Genomic DNA, 22,027 nt, shown 5'->3' on the forward strand with positions numbered 1-22,027 from the left:
ATCTTGAGGATCCCTAAATAAATTAGGATACTTTCAGCCACAATTAACAGAAAACCCAACTAAAAATGGCTAATTCAATAAGTAGCTTATATTTTCTCATGACTAGAAGCACAGAGTAAAGGAGAATTCCAAGGCTAGTTAATTTGATGACTCAATGTCATTACCAAGGACTCACCTTCTTCCATCTATCCTACCTGCATCTTGAAGTGGTGGGGATATTTTGTTAGGGTTGATCTCTTCCTGATTTAAAATAATGCCACATTTCCAGGTACCAACCTTCTCACATAGTCCCCTTCATAGTTATAAAAGAGAAATTTCTGATGTTTCTGACTGAAAAGCTAAGAAACTCTTTCTTAGAAGCTCTTCAGTAATCTTCCTTTTATTAACCAAATTTACATCACACTTGTACCCAAACTAGTAACAGGTATGGAGCATAGGATTTCCAGCCTGGCTTGTACTATTCAGTATTCACCACGTGATACATGGACAGATGGCCAAGTGGTCCGAGAGCAACTGGATAAAAGGGAAACTCTTCTAGCCAACCAAGAAAGAGTGGTTTTCTGGTTAGCAGCCATGTTTTTGGTATTGCTTCCAATTTTTAAGAATCTATGCTTTCAGTTTATATTAAAACAGTTAACACTGACTCTGGACAACCACCATGACTGTGCTGTTTTTCTCCTTCGTCTATTTTATTTAGAGTGGTTATTTCAATGAATCAATTATGAGCACCTTAATAAGACTGTTGGTTTGCATGAGATGCAAACTAATTATGAGAACAGCATAGAGATTGGATTAAAAGCAAAATGTGTATGTCAGGCTGTTAGAGGGAGGTGGTAAATAGAGGCACAGAAAACTAGAGAAATAATAGTTATGAAGGCTTAATTAAAATATGTGAATTTGTGTATTGGAAGTGAAAGAGGCAGAAGTTGAAATACATAAGTTATTTAAGTTCTGTGTGAATAAACAACTGAATGGCTGTGCATGATGTGAGTTTGCACATAACAAAAAGAACAAGTACTGAAAGGAATAATGAATAATATAAAGGTAGAAATATTCAATTAAGTTTACAAAAAAAAAAAAAAGAAAGAAGAAGAAGAACAGAAGGTACATGTATTAAGCACCAGCCACATGATAGATCTTGGCCTATGCACTTCATTCAGTTCTCTTAACTCTCAATAATTATTTCAGTTTTTCTTTATTTTAAGTCCAATAAGTTAAATCTCAATAAACTGAGTTCTAAATTCTAAAATATGAAGGCAGAGAGAGGAAGTGGAGGGACAGAGAAAAGACACTGAGGAGGGAATAGTTTTTGGGAAGAGCAACAGGACTAAGATGTGACATCACTTACCTGTGGCCCTGACATTCCCCACTTTTGAGGAGTCATTTTATGTCACTTTATTCTTTTCCTTCAACCATAGCCCAATATTGCCCCATATATGGATAGCTTCTTCAAACTCCCTTCTAGAGTGAACAGGAATAGGGCTCCCAACTGAATGCTGCTGGAAGAAGATTGCAGCCAAACCATAGCTGACATTTAACATGGGTTAGAAGTAAACCGTGTGTTGTCAGCCATTGCTATTCTGTGTTTTTGTTTTTTTTTTGTTACACAGCATAACTTAACTTATCTGATTGGTACAGAGTTCCTATACATAAAAATCAGAGGACTCTAATGGAGGTTTACTGTTGTGTTTGGTGTCATTGATGGTATATTCTAACACACAGGCAGCACAAAAATATGACTCATAAAAATAATATGTTAATAATTAACACTTTTAATTCCCAAAAGATCTCTGAAAAAATTTCTTTATTGGTGTTTGGGAGATGACATAATAGAAGCCTCAGTATCCCTTTCTCATTTTATCTCACTTTTAGCGAGACTTGATGCAGCAGAAGGATGATAACTAAATATCCTGGTAACAAGACTTTCCAACACATTGTGCTGGAGTCATTCTAATAGAAATATGTCAGTCAACTAGACAACTGAGGGAGCATTTATTTTTGAGTGGTGTTTTTTACTTTGATTTAGCAAGCTTTGCCGAGAGGCAGCTCTTTGCTGGGGTGAGATGGTGGGGGATGGAGCCTGGGAGGGAAGGATGATCAAATGCGATGGGGAGCATGGAGTGACTACTATCTCTGTGACCACACTCTGCTTCTTTTCCCTCCTGATTAAGAACAGTCCATCAAGATACCATAAAGATTACCTGGAAGATAAAAATCAATACCACAAACACTCTCCAACTGTCTGCTTGGATAGAATACCGTTTAATCACCTCCATTTTCTCCTTTATTTAAAATTTTTCTTCTACATTTAAGATTGTTGAAATTGGGAAGGGAGCTAACAGTTTTTGACCTTCCTTATGCTGGCACAGGATGGTAGTTAAGGCTACAGGCTATAGAGATACACTATTTACATTTAAATCCAAACTATATCACTGAATAGTTAAACAACATGGGTGTTTATCACTGTGCAGTGAAGTGTTTCATCTGTCAAAAAGGGATAACAGTGTCTTTCAGAGGATTATACTAAAGGTTAATATTAAGTCAATATATAGAAAGTATTTAGAATGTTTTCTGACATATTAGTGTTAGAGATTCATTTTTCATTAAAATCTCTTAATATCCCCATGAGTTAGCTATTGTTATGCAGTTTTACAACTGAGAAAAGTGAAGCACAGAATGGTTAACCAATTTTCTCAAGGTCATTTGATAAGCAAGTTTTAAATTCAGAATATAAACATGTGTATCTTACAACATTTACCTCCATATTAAATGGGATGGGCAATGGTTGGCTTACCTAAATGAATTGTGCTAAAATGAATTGTGGGAAAGCAAATATTAAAGTTGGTGAGTCACATAAAAAAATAAAGAAAATGGGAAAAAGATGATCACTGATCCAGGCAAGAGCACAACTTCCTTCCATTTAGTCCCAGTAGTGTTTTTTGTCATTTTAACCAAAAATGAGAGATACATAAGGAATTATCCAAAATTTCTTGACATGTGCCCCTAGTCTGGACCTTCCCACTGACTTTATTGGAACTACTACACTTGAGAAGCCACAGTTTTCAAGTCGGGTCTAGCACGTTTGGCTTCCTCTTCTCACACTGGCCCCTAAGGCTCATGAGAACTCTGTTTAATTTTCAATTTCTTGCATATTCATTGTAAGGAGATTTAGTGAATGCAGTGACTTATCCCCAACCTTTGATAAGCGACCAGGCATCTCCAGAGATAATCCAGACTGGACCCTTGAAACTTGCCCAACTTAAACATCTAGGCAATAAAGGAAAGTATCAAAACAACTCTAATGCTTTGAAAATGAGATGATTTTTATCATAATAGGGAATACTGAGTCATAATGGGTTAGGGCTATAACTGAAATGAAGGGATGGTTATTTAGATAAACATCCCATGTTTTATATTAACTTGCTGTTTTATACTTCTGGGGAAACCATGTTTTGGGGGGATTTAATTGTAAAAATCCGCAGCTGGTGCTCCCTCCAGGCCAGCTGGCAAGTCTATTTACAGAGATTCAAAAAGGACTTGAGGACACATGCCTTCTTTTTCTTGTTCACATTATTTTATATGTTGGATTTGTGTTAAACACCCGATGTTGCAACCAGAATTCTTTTTTAGCACCGTCTTCTATGCAATGAAGTACTCAGTAGGTGAAATTTCATTAATAGGATTAACTTCAAGGAAAGATTGTATTTGATGTATCTCCATGTCCTCTCCCTCTGGAACTGCACCCAGTGTTTATTCTGACAGCTATCTTACAGTTTTCACACTTGGGTTCTTGACAGTGCTAAGAATTATATTCACGTTCATACCGAGGGATGGCTCACATCCCAGCATTTTGTAATTATCTTTCTTTATCTCCTGCATCCTGGGGTCATTTGCGCTATGTTTTCCCAGTCTGCTCTGTTATTGCAGGAATATTGCAAACCCAGTGTACTTCATGCTCTTGACCCTTGGAATCTAAGGAGTTGAGTGATAACTAAAATCCCAAATGCCAGTAGCTAAGGCCAAGTGACAAGGCTGGGCAAGTTTGAAGTGTCTGGAAAGCAGAGGAGTATTTTTTTTTCCTCTTCTGTTGGTCTGTGGAATGACAAGGGTCATTCAGAGAAATTGCACTAGGCTGAAATTTCTCTACAACAAAGGTTAATAAATGTGCCTTCTTTCTGAAAACAAGTAGTGATTAATTAGGCAATGATTGTGAAATGCTTTAGTGGACTGGAGAAATTCTTGATGCAAGTGAAAGGCATACCAAGAGGTTATTTTTTTACAACATTGAAAAGTATTCAGAACCATTGAGACATGTTTTCTGTCCTTCGTCATAGATTTAATTTCTTAAAATGTGGGTCTAATGATAGTTATTGTGGAACACTGAATGAAGTAGTAGTTCTATCTACATGCCTGATATAGGTGAAGTATCTTTACATTTAGAATATCTAATGCTTATTCAGTGTATGGGTGGGGAATGCCTTCCTGAGGCACTAAAATGCCTGCTGCATAAAATGGAAAACTTCTGGATGATTAAAAGGAAACCTGTTAAAACATAAGACAAATAACAAACTTGGAGGAGGTGTAATACGAAATGTGTAAACCCTTTATCTTTTGAAAGCCTTTTACACATCAGTAAGGAAACCCCCACATTGTTGTTGAAAGCCAGCTGAGAATGTAAATTCACAAAATTTGAAAAAGAAATAAGTGCCAAACGTGATATGGAAACTGTATCTTCACCTACGAGTAATCAAAGAAATGGACAGAAAAACAATCTGATACCTTTCTTTCCTGGTCTTTCCATTTGCCAAGGCTTAAAATGGCTAATAGCAAATCTTTTTGTACCTGCATGCAATACATTACTAATTTCTGTCATTAGATAGCAACAAATTAAAAAAATTAGTCCTTGATCCAGAATTCTGTATTTGAAATTTGTTCTCAGAGAAAATAAGATAAAGTCACAAAAATACATGCAACAGCATGTATATTACTTTTCAATTATATGAGTAGCCTTTAAAATGGATTTATTTGAATAAATTATGCTGTACTACAAAAACAGAGCAGGCAGTCACTAAATAAAGATAGATGGATAGGTTGATAAGTAGATAGAAAGGTATAGGACATTCATGTTAAACTTCATTATACACATACATGCACATGTACACAAACACATACTAATTTGTAGACAAAATATACTGCACGTTAAATCGAAAGAAAGGCTATGGCAGTTGATCAATAAATTTAGGTAAACATTCATATAAAAATCATCACCAATACAAGGTATACTTTAGTTGTTATAATTTTAAGAGTTGAAACAAAGATTCAGAAAATCTACCTCCTTTTTACCCTCCTTTGAATCAAAGCTATCATCAAAGTACATAACTTCTAAAATGAACAAAACCTGTGAGAGGATGGCCTACAAGATAATCAATAGCTGATCTTACCAAATGGATGTGGGAAGATATATTCACTATGGGCATTTTTTATATGTGAGGATAGTAATGACCTGTGCCAAGCTGCAGAGTAGATATTCCTGGCGTTCCAGCTTTAAACCTTTATTCTCATCTCAGTTATATTTTGTGCCTTTGAAAAACTGCTCTCAAGAAAAGTTCTAACACCCATTAGCAGGAAAATATAAATTGCAACTTGACTCAAGGATAATTGTCGCGTTTAGAATTATCTATGGCAACATTTTCAGAACTAGGGCGCCTGGGAAGAGGTATTAGGAAATCTCCCTCTCTTCCGGAACACTCTTGAGTTAGTGGTTTCTTCCTCCACCTTTGCTCCCTGCAGGGACCCTGGCATGCAGTGATATCTAGGCAAAGGGCCAGACTGCTTACAGGTCTTGAGCAGAGTCCCTTTCCAAGCATCCCATCAGTCTGGGGACAATAGGAGAGAATTCAGCTCACTTTCCAAGTCCAGACTGATTGAGGAAACTCTTGAGAGAGGGTTCTTTTGTAAAACTGAATTCATCTATCTTTCTGACTTTCAAGTTCGTTAGAGTCTTCAGGGATTTTAGATGCGGCTAAAATGGTCTGTGGTCCATTCAGTTGGTTCGAGTTTTGGGTGAGACAATAATGCCATCTAAGATCTATGAAAATTTTATGTTCTCTCTACTTTCTAAATTTTGCATATGTTAATTCAGAAATCCTCAAACAACCTTATGAGGCTGGAATCTTTACTTTCATCCTCATTGTACATATTTAAAAGATTAATAAATGTTCCTATGGCTTCATGGCTTTTTTAATGGAAAAACCAGAGTTTCAATCCAAGTTTAACCCTAGAGTCTTTACTTGCAAGTAAAGCTTATATTATCACATATTATAGTAATGTAATCTAGTTTTTTATTACCTGCCTTTTAGACTTACAGCTGCTAAGATTACCAGTATCTTAGATTCCCTAGCATTATTTGCTTTTTATGTGTAATGTATTCCTTTTCAATTGATCTTCATTAGAAAGTTTAATAATGAATAAAATAAATGAAATATTCAGAAAGCATAAAGAGAAATAAAACTACCATTCTGCCACCCACCCGCATCCCACTGCTCTGATGGAAACATTAACAAATGTATGCTGCTATGCTTACAAATCATTCAAGTTTATACATGCATTGATTTTTGAATTATCTAAATGTACATAATTGTGTTTCTAAAAATAATAACATCACATTATACATATTACTTTACCACTTATATTTTTGCTAAAATACACACACACGTATATATAGTGGATTATCTCTGTTGCTGTGGAATTGGTCCTACCATTTATGTTTTTATGTCATAAGCTAATGATTTTCTCAATCTGTATTCATGTTTAGATTCTCATCCTTTTCATTCTTAATTTCAAACTCATTATGTGTTGATTATGTGTACATTAAGAAACATTTACTAAGCCCTTTCCGTGTGCTGAGTACTGTCTTAGGTGCTTAAAATAGAGAAAGGTATGTAGGTATGTACCTGCTATCTTGGAATGTATATTCTTATTGTCATAATGTTTCCTCTTGATCTATGAAAACATTAATTTGGATTTTAGCAGAGGCATTCTATTTGCTAGTTTATTTAATCCATTCAGGTAAAAAGTCATGTTTTCATTTTATTTTTTTGATTCTGGCTAACTTTTATACTGTAATTCTCTGTTACTGGGAATTTTTTATTATAGTTTTCTTAAAATGTGTTTTTGTTTTTTCCATTTGTTATTATTCCATAGAAGCGACTGATTTTACATTTTCAGGGTGATCCTCCTCCCTTAGGTTACTTACTGGTCCTCCTTCTTTGAACCGATTTGTATTATTTTTCTTTAATTGTACTTTAGTTTGTATACTTTCATTAGCTGTGCAAGAAATGCTTATAGGATCACTTGGTTAATGGCAAAACCAGTACTAGGTGATGCTGTGACAATATCTGCCTGAGATAAAATGAGCTGGAAAAGTATTCCCCAGGAGTTGTGATACAGACGGAAGCTCACTGACTTTCCTAGGGCCTCAGGGTAGAATGTATGACCTTGTCCTCTAATACCATTTCCCCAGCTCTTGCCTAATGCTCAGAGGATGAATCTTTTTACTTGTGTTGTCCTCTGGAGGTCTTGTTTGAAATCATGGTCAGGAGGGACACCCTAGGCTCTGTGAATGTGCTAAAGTTATTCTTTTAACCTAGAGAGACAGGGTGCAATGATAGCAATTCAAGGACAGAAGTTCGCTATCTTCCTGTAATTCCATCTCTTGTATTTTTCTTTATTCACCCAGTCCTGCTCTTTCTTCTCTGTACAATGAAATGTTAAAGCATAGAGATATGAGCTAGCAAAATAATCAGATGTATTTTAACCACAGTGGTCTGAATTATATGATTTGATTGGTATTAATAATTTTCATCTAATATATCCATTGATTACGGTTTAGTATTTTCCCCTATTGTGTATAAACTTAAGTCTTTTACTTTAAAAATTTATAACAAAGCATTACAGAACAAAGTCAGGCTTACTAGCTGATGCCCCGAGGCTGCATCTTTAATAATATAATTTGTAAAAGCATATCTTTGCATATTTATGAGACCAGTCTTGCATGTGTACCGCTCAGGGAAAGATCCTAACCGATACTTCAATATATTCTTCTTACATTAGCACAGATCACACCTGGCAGAGATATATTGCCTTATTAGATTTTTTTTTTTTTGAGGTCCTCACACCAGTTAGATAATAAAATAGGCAGATATTAAAGAACCGGGTTTGGTTATAGAAACTGAAAGCAGAATGTCATTTCATGATGAATGAGAAAATTTGGCTAGAACTTTCTTCCTGTAGGCGTTTGTTCCAGTAAGAACAGAGCACAACTAAATGGTACTTGTTGCTCAAATGAATATTTTCACATACAATAGACGGCATCATTCTCCCTGCTTGTATTGCTTGTATTTTCAATTACCATTGTATTTTACACTACTTAAATATTGAAACAAAATATGCTGAAATTTGTGCCAAATTTCAGAGACCCAAATTCCCTATTTTATGTTTTTAATTTTTTTTGTGGGAGCTGCAAATCTATATGTTCTTTACTTAGAACTCCAACTATACACAGAATAAGAGTTTACAATTGTTTGATTCATGATACTAATTTTGAATAAACCTTAAAATTTTATATATGCATATGAAATATTTTCTATATCCTAATATGAGTTTCTTCTATCTTCAAGTCTGTAAGTTAATATATGGTGTTAAGGGCTAGAAAGAAACAATAATTAAGGCACAATATACAAGCTAAGCAATGTAATCTAGATAGTGAAATCTCATGCCAAAGACAGGTAATATTTTTATTTCAAAGCTGAATGCCTATGCAAATCAAGAGAGGGAGTATGGAGGAATGTACCACATGTTTGATTCTTTCACCTGTGTTTACCTGGAGGAAATTGTTTTTCATTTAGGCTTTTACTTAATATTTTCAAATAATGGTAATTACAGGCTTGCTATGTAGATCTTTGCAGTGTCCATTCCCCAAATGTTATATCACAAACAAATTAGTTGTTAACTGTTGGGGCTTTTAATTTGCTATGAAATAATACGTTATTACAAATAGTTATGAATTTTCTCTTCATACTTACAAATTTTGTATTGTTTTATAAGTTTATATTTTATATTCAATTGAAGATGAGAATGGATGTGATAATCAGCCACTTCACCTTTATAGTCTAATGAGTTACACACACCCCACAGAAAGTTAAACTGAAAAATACTAAACATAATATTGAAATCTAAATCTCACTCTTGCTTCCTATTTTTTACCTTCACACACTTTTGAACTTTTGATTCATCTACCAAGTGGAAAATTATTCACTTCCTATATATGCTGTAAAAAATACAAACTACTTCACACATCATAAGATACACATTCGCAACAAATGTTTTATACATGCCCCTGAGAGAATACCTGTCTTTATACATAGTAACTGAATTACAGTGAACTGAACTAATTTTACTGGGGCAGATGGAAATGATCAGACTGGCCTAAGCTACAAATGAACCACAGATCTTTCCTGACATTTTAACTTTTGATTTAAAACTGTGCTTTATCAGTTCTGTTAGTTTTCCTTCATATTAGAAACCACATCATCGAGTTTATGACTGCAACCATTCGCAGCTGTGGTATAGGAATACATTAAATGAGAATGTGAAATATAAAAACAAATGTCATCTCAGTGCCATCAAATAAGCTAGTACTAAAATGAAGTCATATCACTGTCAAAGGTCCAGAGAACAAAGACTTTGGTGTGAAGAGATTCAATCTAAATCTGGACTACCATAATTTCAGTTACTTCACCTAAAATATGAATAGGTTGTAGTAGATAATACATTACATTACCTATTCTTGTTAAGAACCCCAAAACTTTATCTTCCTATTCAATAGGTATGCACACTGAGAGATTTTATAGATGTAGAATGCACAACGTGAGATGATATAACAACACAGTATGATATGGTATATTATATAAATGACTAAATCCAGTGGAGAGAATAAGATTTTTTGAAGTCACATATGGAGAAGACTAATTAATTGCCACTCAGCTATTTGTAATGAACGGTTCCCTACAGAAAATCCAAGTACAAAGCATATGTTTTAAATGTCTTAATGTTTAAGCATCAACTAAGAATAGTGCAACTCTTATAATGACTGGAATGAGTAGAAAAAAAACATTTGGGGGTCCAGATAAATAGGTAAAACATGAGCATTTAAAGAATTACATTTAAAATTGTGTATAGTAGAAAACCTATATTTAATTAAATATTTCTATTAACTTGACTTAATTTGACATGCCTAAATTGTAAATCCCATATTTTCATCCATTATATTACATAGATAATAAAAAGTATGGTTCTATTATAAATCAGTTTGACAAAAGTGATAAGAAAGCAAAGCTTTGCTAATATGTATATTCATATACATAATGCAATATTAAAACCTAATTTCAAGTGTGCTAAGTTAAAATTTTTCTCATATACCTAACCATGGTATTAATGTAATCATCTACTCAAAATTGTAACTGAGCTAGCTCTTGTGCAATGTGTGTGTATGCTCAAAAAAAAAAGGCAGAAGGAATTGGCACTGATTAATCTCTTACTATGTGTCAGACACTAAGTTATAAACCAAATGTATTTAAAAAATGGTACTTCAAATTCTTATAACACAGACAAAATAAATATTTTATTTCCTTAAATATAATTACTGAAGAACTTGAAGCTCATTTATCCATTGAATCTATCAACATTTATTGAACATGTACTGTATGCCAAGTAATATTCTTGTGATAACACAATTGTGATAAAACAGTTGTGAATCGGCAGGTGAAGTCTATTTTTATGGAGCATGTATTTAAATAAGTGAAGGCTGACAAAAACCTATGAATTGAAACAAGGCGAAATGATGTACTTCCTTGGTAGTAAAAAATAAACTCTTCACTGAGGTGCATATAAAAGTTTTCTACATTCAAAATCCAGTCTTCATATATTTGATTTTCTGCATTAAATCTAGATATGTCTACAGGTACTAAAATTGTGTGTGCTGTAATCAGTGGGTACTCATTTGATGTGTTTTGATAGCTTACCTCTAGTGACAGCGTGTATGATGAGCTGTGCCTTCTCAGGCTTGTCAGAGCCTTGACCCCTTCATCCATCCTGTGTCTTCTTAGAAATCTGATTATGTTCTGTTTGGTAGTTTGTAAGGTAGTAAGTATATCTCTGATGTAAATAACTTGCTGTGTCCAGACCTTTATTTTTCTTGATAGCATTACTTTTAAATTTGCATGATGGCTGGTGTAGGGATCACGGGGAAGATAGTGTAGCACAGAGAAGGCAAATAGTGACTCTGTGGCATCTTATTACACTGATGGACAGTGACTGCAATGGGGTATGGCGGGGGGCGACATGATAATATGGATGAATGTAGTAACCACATTGTTTTTTTCATGTGAAACCTTCATAGAAATGTATATCAATAATACCTTAATAAAAAAATTTGCATGATGGCAATAGCACAAACATTTAAATTCTTCATTTACCCTTTAGTTTGTTAAATTTTTTGCATTCAGGTAACTATACATATGCTGCACATATAAGTCAAAACTCTAATGTTCATTATTTTTCCTCATTGGCAACCTACCCTCCTCTTACTAAGCTTTCCTTTACATGTTTTGGCCTTAAATCTGTTGGTAGTTATAGAACATGCTGAACTTTGACTTAGACCCTAGAACCAATCAAAATGTTGTTACTCATGACATTTTCCTTTATTTTAGAAAATCTATAAAAATAGCATGTGACATAATCAGTAACTAACATTTTGTGTTAATATTAACAAATTACCTAAATAAGGGAACTAATTGAGTACCTTTTTATTACTTAATGTTGTGTAAAATACTAAGAGCATTGGTCCTTGCACTTGGTTAGTGTTTTAACCAAGGGACTTTCAAATTTGCTTCTTAGAAATGAAATCAACTGCTATGCTATTCTTAACCTGAACTGAATCTCAACACAGCTGCCCACAGGCATTCTACTTGGTAATACCTCACTATCAGTTCAAAAAGCACATAATAAAACCAATTTCATCATGTAACCTAATCCTTTTTCCTTCTTAATATCTTTGGGTATAGATTATTACCAATCTCCCTTATTCTCAAGCTTGCAAATGTGAAACCATTATGACCAGTACAGTCAGCCAGAAATGTGTTACACTGTGGCTTCAAGAGCTATTTGCCCACATCCAGTCAGGTATGGAAAGGAGCAAAGTCTTATGGCCCGACGCTTGAGTTCAGGGTTCTCTTTGCTCGATTCATTTGCCTCCTTCATCCACTACATGCATTTGTCAAATCCTAAAGCTTGTCCTTACAGGTTTTTGCTTTTGTTCATCCTGCATAGTACCACTTTTCTGATTGAGGCTGAGTGACACCTCAATCTAACAATTTTCAGCATATGTCACATTTCTTACAGTTCCTTTAAAAATATATACCATAGTGAACACTGGCCATTTTTTTTTGCTCCTCTGTGTCTAAATACACTTCCTTGTTTGGAGGCATTTTCCAAAACTTGAGTGATTGTAGGAGGTGATCATAGGAGGTGAAATCCATGTCCTATCCAGAATCTAAACTTGCTAACCTAAATTTTACTAACATCTCTGGGAATAGGACAGAGAAAAATAACCTAGGCTTCGACAAAGACTTTGAAGTGAGGGCTGACTTTTATTTCTAGCAATACGATGGTTTAACTCCTAAAATCCTTCCACCTGACTTTAGGATAGTTTTTTTTTTTTTTACCAGACCGCATCACCTCTATTTAGTGGTAGTTGAAAAATTAATGCTTATTCATCCACAATATTATGTTCAAACTTAAAGCTAACAGCATGTATATAAAATATTTGGCCTAATGGTATATATCATGAAGCAGAGGAAGGATGATAAAGACAGATGAGATAAAAGCCAAACTTCTATTTTATTGGCAGCTGAGCTAATAAAAGAGTAACAATGCCTAATGTTTATAATAAATCCTTGGTCTGAGCGTGACCTAGAAGGCTCTAAATACCGTCTTTGTTTAAGTCCAGGGTCTCATCTTGTATGCCTTCCTCTCTAATTTCAGACCAGTGGCCTTCTCCCTTCCATTCCCGCAACTTTCTACATTGAGCTCCTTAATTTTTCTTGGAACATGTCAAGTTTCTTCCAATTTCATGTAGCTTTAATTTCGTGAATGTATGTATGTACTTTCCACAGACAATAGGCTGTGATAGATGGGTATAATATAATTTCAGGCTATGCAGAGCATATTGACATGCTGTTCTCTTGTCCACACCCATAAATAGCATTTTGAAAAGCTACAGAATACGTGTTACAATGACAAATCAGATGCAATTGTAATTTATTATTTGTAAATAACCTGTTCTTTCTGTCTCAATATTTATGTAATATCTTCTTCTAAGGGTTAAAATATTTAAGGAAGAAATATTTTGGAGAAAGGCCTTTATTTTGTTAAATTTGATCAGCATACACAGACATCTTTTGCAGAAAATTACAATTATGGTGGCTTCCTCTGATTCAGAGAAATTGTTTCCTCATACATATGTGTCACAGTTTTTCCTCCTAGATACTATATCCTTTGAATAACTGATCTCCCAGATCTATCACAAATATATTTTACTTTAATAATTTTTGCCTTTTTGGTTTCAAGTGTTAATTATAATTTTTACAGCATTTATGTAATGATGATGTATTTTTTTTTTATAATTATTTTTTATTGAAGGGTAGTTGACGCACAGTATTACATTACATTAGTTTCAAGTGTACAACACAGTGATAAAACATTTATATACATAATTCTAGGTTCCAGCTATCACCCTACCAAGCTGTTACAATATCTTGACTATATTCCTTATGCTATACATTACATCCCAGTTACTTATTTATTTTACCATTGGAAGTCTGTTCTTTTTTTTTTTTTTTTTTGTGAGGGCATCTCTCATATTTCTTGATCAAATGGTTGTTAACGACAATAAAATTCTATATAGGGGAGTCAATGCTCAATGCACAATCATTAATCCACCCCAAGCCTAATTTTCGTCAGTCTCCAATCTTCAGAGGCATAACAAACAAGTTCTTACATGGAGAACAAATTCTTACATAATGAATAAGTTACATAGTGAACAGTACAAGGGCAGTCATCACAGAAACTTTCGGTTTTGCTCATGCATTATGAACTATAAACAGTCAGTTCAAATATGAATACTCATTTGGTTTTTATACTTGATTTATATGTGGATACCACATTTCTCTCTTTATTATTATTATTTTTAATAAAATGCTGAAGTGGTAGGTAGATACAAAATATAGGTAGAAAACATAGTTTAGTGTTGTAAGAGAGCAAATGTAGATGATCAGGTGTGTGCCTGTAGACTATGTGTTAATCCAAGCTAGACAAGGGCAATAAAACATCCACATATGCAGAAGATTTCTCTCAGAACAGGGGGGGTGAGGTTCTAAGCCTCACCTCTGTTGATCCCCTATTTCTCACCCGATGACCCCCCTGCGACTGTGCCTGTCTTAGGTTGTTCCTCCCTTGAGGAATCTTACCTGTCTCTGGCTAACCAGTCATCTTCCGGGGCCATACAGGGAAATGTGAAGTTGGTAACTGAGAGAGAAGCCTTATTGTTTGAAATGGTTAGCTTTTTATTTCTTTGCATATTTATGCCCTGTAGCTTCTATGCCCAGCATTTGTCTTGAGGTATCTTTACCACTTGGAAGAATTATGATACTCGGTAAATTTGATATGAGGCACGAATTCTATTTAAGGTTTGTAATTAGGAAGGAAGAAGAAAAGCTATAGAAGTAGCAGGCGGAAGAAAACATGGGAAGATTGATTATTTCTTTGACATATCTTCTTGTAGAGTAACTTCAGCATGTATAGGTTTTAGGCTACTACTTAAATTGCGCACACACATTAACATAATAGGAGTATAGTTACATAACCAAAGCATATCTGTAATTACCAGCCATCTCCAGTGAAACCAAGAAAACCAGTTAGGCACCTTAGGCATTTGTGAAAACTTATCTATGATATGGTGGATATTGTCCAACTGAACTTGAACAGTCTGAGAGAAGTCAGACAAATTAAAACAACCCATTCCTGGGCACTGTTCGCATCCTTTATGTTCTTTTAACAGTAAATAGTCTGTAGTTGTAAGTTTTTGGAGCGCTACAATTTGCACTTCTCCTAATTCTTGGTTGAGTTCCAACAGTATAGATCCAGTCAAATTTGTTGTTTTACTGTATGCACAGGCCAGCTTAGATATCTCCTTCCTCATTCCCATGGCAAGTCCAGGAACTGGTGGGATGAGTGCATCTACAGCTGTAGCAGTGCGTGGATCTTTGTTGGGGTTTTTTAATGATCATCTTCTGGCATGATTCTTCCAGAGAGTGCTGAAGTTGGAAGTTCTTTTTCTTATCGTATCTTAGTTCATTTTCGGGGTAGCCCAATTAGGCTTTGATCCTCTGTATAAACACAAACAGACCCTTTGCCTACACTTTTATATGCCCTTTATACCCTTGTGTAGAACTCACTGGAGGTTACCACACAGGAACTGCCCTTTTTTTTTTTTTTGCTTTGTTTTTGGTATCACTAATCTACACTTACATGACGAATATTATGATTACTAGGCTCTCCCCTATACCAGGTCTCCCCAATAAACCCCTTTACAGTCACTGTCCATCAGCATAGCAAAATGTTGTAAAATCACTACTTGCCTTCTCTGTGCTGTACAGCCCTCCCTTTTCTCCTACCCCCACATGCATGCTAATCTTAATACCCCCCTACTTCTCCCCCACCCTTATCTCACCCTACCCACCCATCCATCCCAGTCCCTTTCCCTTTGGTACCTGTTAGTCCATTCTTGAGTTCTGTGATTCTGGTGCTGTTTTGTTCCTTCAGTTTTTCCTTTGTTCTTATATTCCACAGATAAGTGAAATCATTTGGTATTTCTCTTTCTCCGCTTGGCTTGTTTCACTGAGCATAATACCCTCCAGCTCCATCCATGTTGCTGCAAATGATTGGATTTGCCCTTTTCTTATGGCTGAGTAGTATTCCATTGTGTATATGTACCACATCTTCTTTATCCATTCATCTACTGATAGACATTTAGGTTGCTTCCAATTCTTGGCTATTGTAAATAGTGCTGCAATAAACATAGGGGTGCATCTGTCTTTCTCAAACTTGATTGCTGCATTCTTAGGGTAAATTCCTAGGAGTGGAATTCCTGGGTCAAATGGTAAGTCTGTTCTGAGCATTTTGATGTACCTCCATACTGCTTTCCACAATGGTTGAACTAACTTACATTCCCACCAGCAGTGTAGGAGGTTTCCCCTTTCTCCACAGCCTCGCCAACATTTGTTGTTGTTTGTCTTTTGGATGGCAGCCATCCTTACTGGTGTGAGGTGATACCTCATTGTAGTTTTAATTTGCATTTCTCTGATAATTAGCGATGTGGAGCATCTTTTCATGTGTCTGTTGGCCATCTGTATTTCTTTTTTGGAGAACTGTCTGTTCAGTTCCTCTGCCCATTTTTTAATTGGGTTATTTGTTTTTTGTTTGTTGAGGCATGTGAGCTCTTTATATATTCTGGATGTCAAGCCTTTATCGGATGTGTCATTTTCAAATATATTCTCCCATACTGTAGGGTTCCTTTTTGTTCTATTGATGGTGTCTTTTGCTGTACAGAAGCTTTTCAGCTTAATATAGTCCCACTTACTCATTTTTGCTGTTGTTTTCCTTGCCCGGGGAGATATGTTCAAGAAGAGGTCACTCATGTTTATGTCTAAGAAGTTTTCGCCTATGTTTTCTTCCAAGAGTTTAATGGTTTCATGGCTTACATTCAGGTCTTTGATCCATTTTGAGTTTACTTTTGTATATGTGGTTAGACAATGGTCCAGTTTCATTCTCCTACATGTAGCTGTCCAGTATTGCCAGCACCACCTGTTGAAGAGACTGTCATTTCGCCATTGTATGTCCATGGCTCCTTTATCAAATATTAATTGACCATATATGTCTGGCTTAATGTCTGGATTGTCTAGTCTGTTCCATTGGTCTGTGGCTCTGTTCTTGTGCCAGTACAAATTGTCTTGATTACTATGGCTTTATAGTAGAGCTTGAAGTTGGGGAGTGAGATCCCCCCTACTTTATTCTTCTTTCTCAGGATTGCTTTGGCTATTCGGGGTCTTTGGTGTTTCCATATGAATTTTTGAATTATTTGTTCCAGTTCATTGAAGAATGTTGCTGGTAGTTTCATAGGGATTGCATCAAATCTGTATATTGCTTTGGGCAGGATGGCCATTTTGACGATATTAATTCTTCCTAGCCAACAGCATGGGATGAGTTTACATCTGTTAGTGTCCCCTTTAATTTCTCTTAAGAGTGACTTGTAGTTTTCAGAGTATAAGTCTTTCACTTCTTTGGTTAGGTTTATTCCTAGGTATTTTATTTTTTTTGATGCAATTGTGAATGGAGTTGTTTTCCTGATTTCTCTTTCTGTTGGTTCATTGTTAGTATATAGGAAAGCCACAGATTTCTGTGTGTTGCTTTTGTATCCTGCAACTTTGCTGTATTCCGATATCACTTCTAGTTGTTTTGGGGTGGAGTCTTTAGGGTTTTTTATGTACAGTATCATGTCATCTGCAAATAGTGACAGTTTAACTTCTTCTTTACCAATCTGGATTCCTTGTATTTCTTTATTTTGTCTGATTGCCGTGGCTAGGACCTCCAGTACTATGTTAAATAACAGTGGAGAGAGTGGGCATCCCTGTCTAGTTCCCGATCTCAGAGGAAATGCTTTCAGCTTCTCGCTGTTCAATATAATGTTGGCTGTGGGTTTATCATATATGGCCTTTATTATGTTGAGGTACTTGCCCTCTATTCCCATTTTGCTGAGAGTTTTTATCATGAATGGATGTTGAACTTTGTCAAATGCTTTTTCAGCATCTATGGAGATGATCATGTGGCTTTTCCCTTTCTTTTTGTTGATGTGGTGGATGATGTTGATGGACTTTAGAATGTTGTACCATCCTTGCATCCGTGGGATGAATCCCACTTGGTCATGGTGTATGATCCTTTTGATGTATTTTTGAATTTGGTTTACTAATATTTTGTTGAGTATTTTTGCATGTACGTTCATCAGGGATATTGGTCTGTACTTTTCTTTTTTGGTGGGGTCTTTGCCTGGTTTTGGTATTAGGGTGATGTTAACTTCATAGAATGAGTTTGTGAGTATCCACTCCTCTTCTATTTTTTGGAAAACTTTAAGGAGCATGGGTGCTTTTTCTTCCCTGTATGTCTGATAATATTCCGAGGTAAATCCATCTTGCCCGGGGGTTTTGTTCTTTGGTAGTTTTTTGATTACCGCTTCAATTTCATTGCTAGTAATTGGTCTGTTTAGATTTTCTGTTTCTTTCTGGGTCAGTCTTGGAAGGTTGTATTTTTCTAGGAAGTTGTCCATTTCTCCTTGGTTTACCAGCTTGTTTTTCATATAGGTTTTCATATAGGTTTTCATAGTACTCTCTAATAATTCTTTGTATTTCTGTGGGGTTCGTCGTGATTTTTCCTTTCTCGTTTCTGATACTGTTGATTTGTGTTGACTCTCTTTTCTTCTTAATATGTCTGGCTAGAGGCTTATCTATTTTGTTTATTTTCTCGAAGAACCAGCTCTTGGTTTCATTGATTTTTGCTATTGTTTTATTCTTCTCAATTTTATTTATTCCTTCTCTGAACTTTATTATGTCCCTCCTTCTGCTGACCTTAGGCCTCATCTGTTCTTCTTTTTCCAATTTCGATAATTGTGACATTAGACCATTCATTTGGGATTGTTCTTCCTTTTTTAAATATGCTTGGATTGCTATATACTTTCCTCTTAAGACTGCTTTTGCTGTGTCCCACAGAAGTTGGGGCTTAGTGTTGTTGTTGTCGTTTGTTTCCATATATTGCTGGATCTCCATTTTGATTTGGTCATTGATGCATTGATTATTTAGGAGCGTGTTGTTAAGCCTCCATGTGTTTGTGAGCCTCTTTGCTTTCTTTGTACAGTTTATTTCTAGTTTTATGCCTTTGTGGTCTGAAAAGTTGGTTGGTAGGATTTCAATCTTTTGGAATTTTCTGAGGCTCTTTTTGTGGCCTAGTATGTGGTCTATTCTGGAGAATTTTCCATGTGCACTTGAGAAGAATGTATATCCCGCTGTTTTTGGATGTAGAGTTCTATAGATGTCTATTAGGTCCATCTGCTCTACTGTGTTGTTCAGTGCTTCCGTGTCCTTACTTACTTTCTGCCCAGTGGATCTATCCTTTGGGGTGAGTGGTGTGTTGAAGTCTCCTAGAATGAATGCATTGCAGTCTATATCCCCCTTTAGTTCTGTTTGTATTTGTTTCACATATGCTGGTGCTCCTGTGTTGGGTGCATATATATTTAGAATGGTTATATCCTCTTGTTGGACTGAGCCCTTTATCATTATGTAGTGTCCTTCTTTATCTCTTGTTACTTTCTTTGTTTTGAAGTCTATTTTGTCTGATATTAGTACTGCAACCCCTGCTTTCTTCTCACTGTTGTTTGCTTGAAATATATTTTTCCATCCCTTGACTTTTAGTCTGTACATGTCTTTGGGTTTGAGGTGAGTTTCTTGTTAGCAGCATATAGATGGGTCTTGCTTTTTTATCCATTCTGTTACTCTGTGTCTTTTGATTGGTGCATTCAACCCATTAACATTTAGGGTGACTATTGAAAGATATGTACTTATTGCCATTGCAGGCTTTAAATTCGTGGTTACCAAAGGTTCAAGGTTAGCCTCTTTAGTATCTTACTGCCTAAGTTAGCTCGCTTATTGAGCTGTTATATACACTATCTGGAGATTCTTTTCTTCTCTCCCTTCTTGTTCCTCCTCCTCGATTCTTCATATGTTGGGTGTTTTGTGCTGTGCTCTTTCTACGAGTGCTCCCATCTAGAGCAGTCCCTGTAAGATGTTCTGTAGAGGTGGTTTGTGGAAAGCAAATTCCCTCAGCTTTTGTTTGTCTGGGAATTGTTTAATCCCACCATCATATTTGAATGATAGTTGTGCTGGATACAGTATCCTTGGTTCAAGGCCCTTCTGTTTCATTGTATTAAATATATCATGCCATTCTCTTCTGGCCTGTAGGGTTTCTGTTGAGAAATCTGACGTTAGCCTGATGGGTTTTCCTTTATAGGTGACCTTTTTCTCTCTAGCTGCCTTTAACACTCTTTCCTTGTCCTTGATCTTTGCCATTTTAATTATTATGTGTCTTGGTGTTGCCCTTCTTGGATCCTTTCTGTTGGGGGTTCTGTGTATTTCTGTGGTCTGTTTGATTACTTCCTCCCCCAGTGTGGGGAAGTTTTCAGCAATTATTTCTTCTAAGATACTTTCCATCTCTTTGCCTCTCTCTTCTTCTTCTGGGACCCCTATAATACGGATATTGCTCCTTTTAGATTGGTCACACAGTTCTCTTAATATTGTTTCATTCCTGGAGATCCTTTTGTCTCTCTCTATGTCAGCTTCTATGCGTTCCTGTTCTCTGATTTCAATTCCATCAATGGCCTCTTGCATTCTATCCATTCTGCTTATAAACCCTTCCAGAGTTTGTTTCATTTCTGCGATCTCCTTTCTGGCATCTGTGATCTCCTTCCGGACTTCATCCCATTTCTCTTGCGTATTTCTCTGCATCTCTATCAGCATGTTTATGATTCTTATTTTGAATTCTTTTCAGGAAGACTGGTTAGGTCTGTCTCCTTCTCTGGTGTTGTCTCTGTGATCTTTGTCTGCCTGTAGCTTTGCCTTTTCATGGTGATAGGAATAGTGTGCAGAGCTGGGACGAGTGATGGCTGGAAGGACTTCCTTTCTTGTTGGTTTGTGGCCCTCCTCTCCTGGGAGAACAGCGACCTCTAGTGGCTTGTGCTGCACAGCTGCGCGCAGACAGGGTTTCTGCTTCCTGCCCGGCTGCTATGGAGTTTATCTCCGCTGTTGCTGTGGGCGTGGCCTGGCTCAGGCAACTACTCCAAAGTGGTGGAGTCGCGTTGGAGCAGGAGCTGCTGGGAGGCTATTTATCTCCGTAAGGGGCCTCCCTGCTCCCTGCAGCCCAGGGGTTAGGGTGCCCAGAGATCCCCGGATTCCCTACCTCTGGATTAAGTGACCCACCCTGCCCCTTTAAGACTTCCAAAAAGCACCCGCCAAAACAAAACAACGACCACCAAAAAAAAAAAAAAATGTTTTTAATTAAAAAAAAAAAAAAGGTGGTTGTTCGTTTTTCTTTATTCTCCAGCGCCAACCTCAGGCCTCTGCTCACCGGTCTTTCTGCCCTGTTTCCCTAGTATTGGGGTCCCTATCCCTTTAAGACTTCCAAAAAGCGCTCACCAAAACAAAACAGCAAAAAAGCAAAAAAAAAAAAAAAGAAAGAAAATGGTCGCGCGCTTTTCTTATGTCCTCCGACACCCGGCCTCCAGTGCCCGCTCACTGTTCTTGCTGCCCTGTTTTCCTAGTATCGAGGGCCCTGCACTCTGGCCCGGATGGCTGGGGCTGGGTGCTCGGCAGTCCTGGGCTCCGTCTCCCTCCCGCTCTGCCTGCTCTTCTCCCGCCGGGAGCTGGGGGGGAGGGGCGCTCGGCTCCCGCTGGGCCGGGGCTTGTATCTTACCCCCTTCGCGAGGCGCTGGGTTCTCTCAGGTGCGGATGTGGTCTGGATATTGTCCTGTGTCCTCTGGTCTTTATTCTAGGAAGGGTTGTCTTTGTTATATTTTCATAGATATATGTTGTTTTGGGAGGAGATTTCCGCTGCTCTACTCACGCCGCCATCTTCCGCCCCTCTGTCATGATGATGTATTATATGTGCATATACTTTTACAATTTATTTTTAATCTATAACCTAGTTTTTATATTATATCTTTTAAAACTTGTTCAATTCTTAAATTCTCACTTCAACTTGACTTTTTAGGTCTTTCATTTTACTAAATGTTTAAATTGGAGCTATGTGTTAC

The sequence above is a fragment of the Manis pentadactyla genome, chromosome 7, assembly GCF_030020395.1.
Source record: "Manis pentadactyla isolate mManPen7 chromosome 7, mManPen7.hap1, whole genome shotgun sequence".
Lineage (NCBI taxonomy): Eukaryota > Metazoa > Chordata > Mammalia > Pholidota > Manidae > Manis > Manis pentadactyla.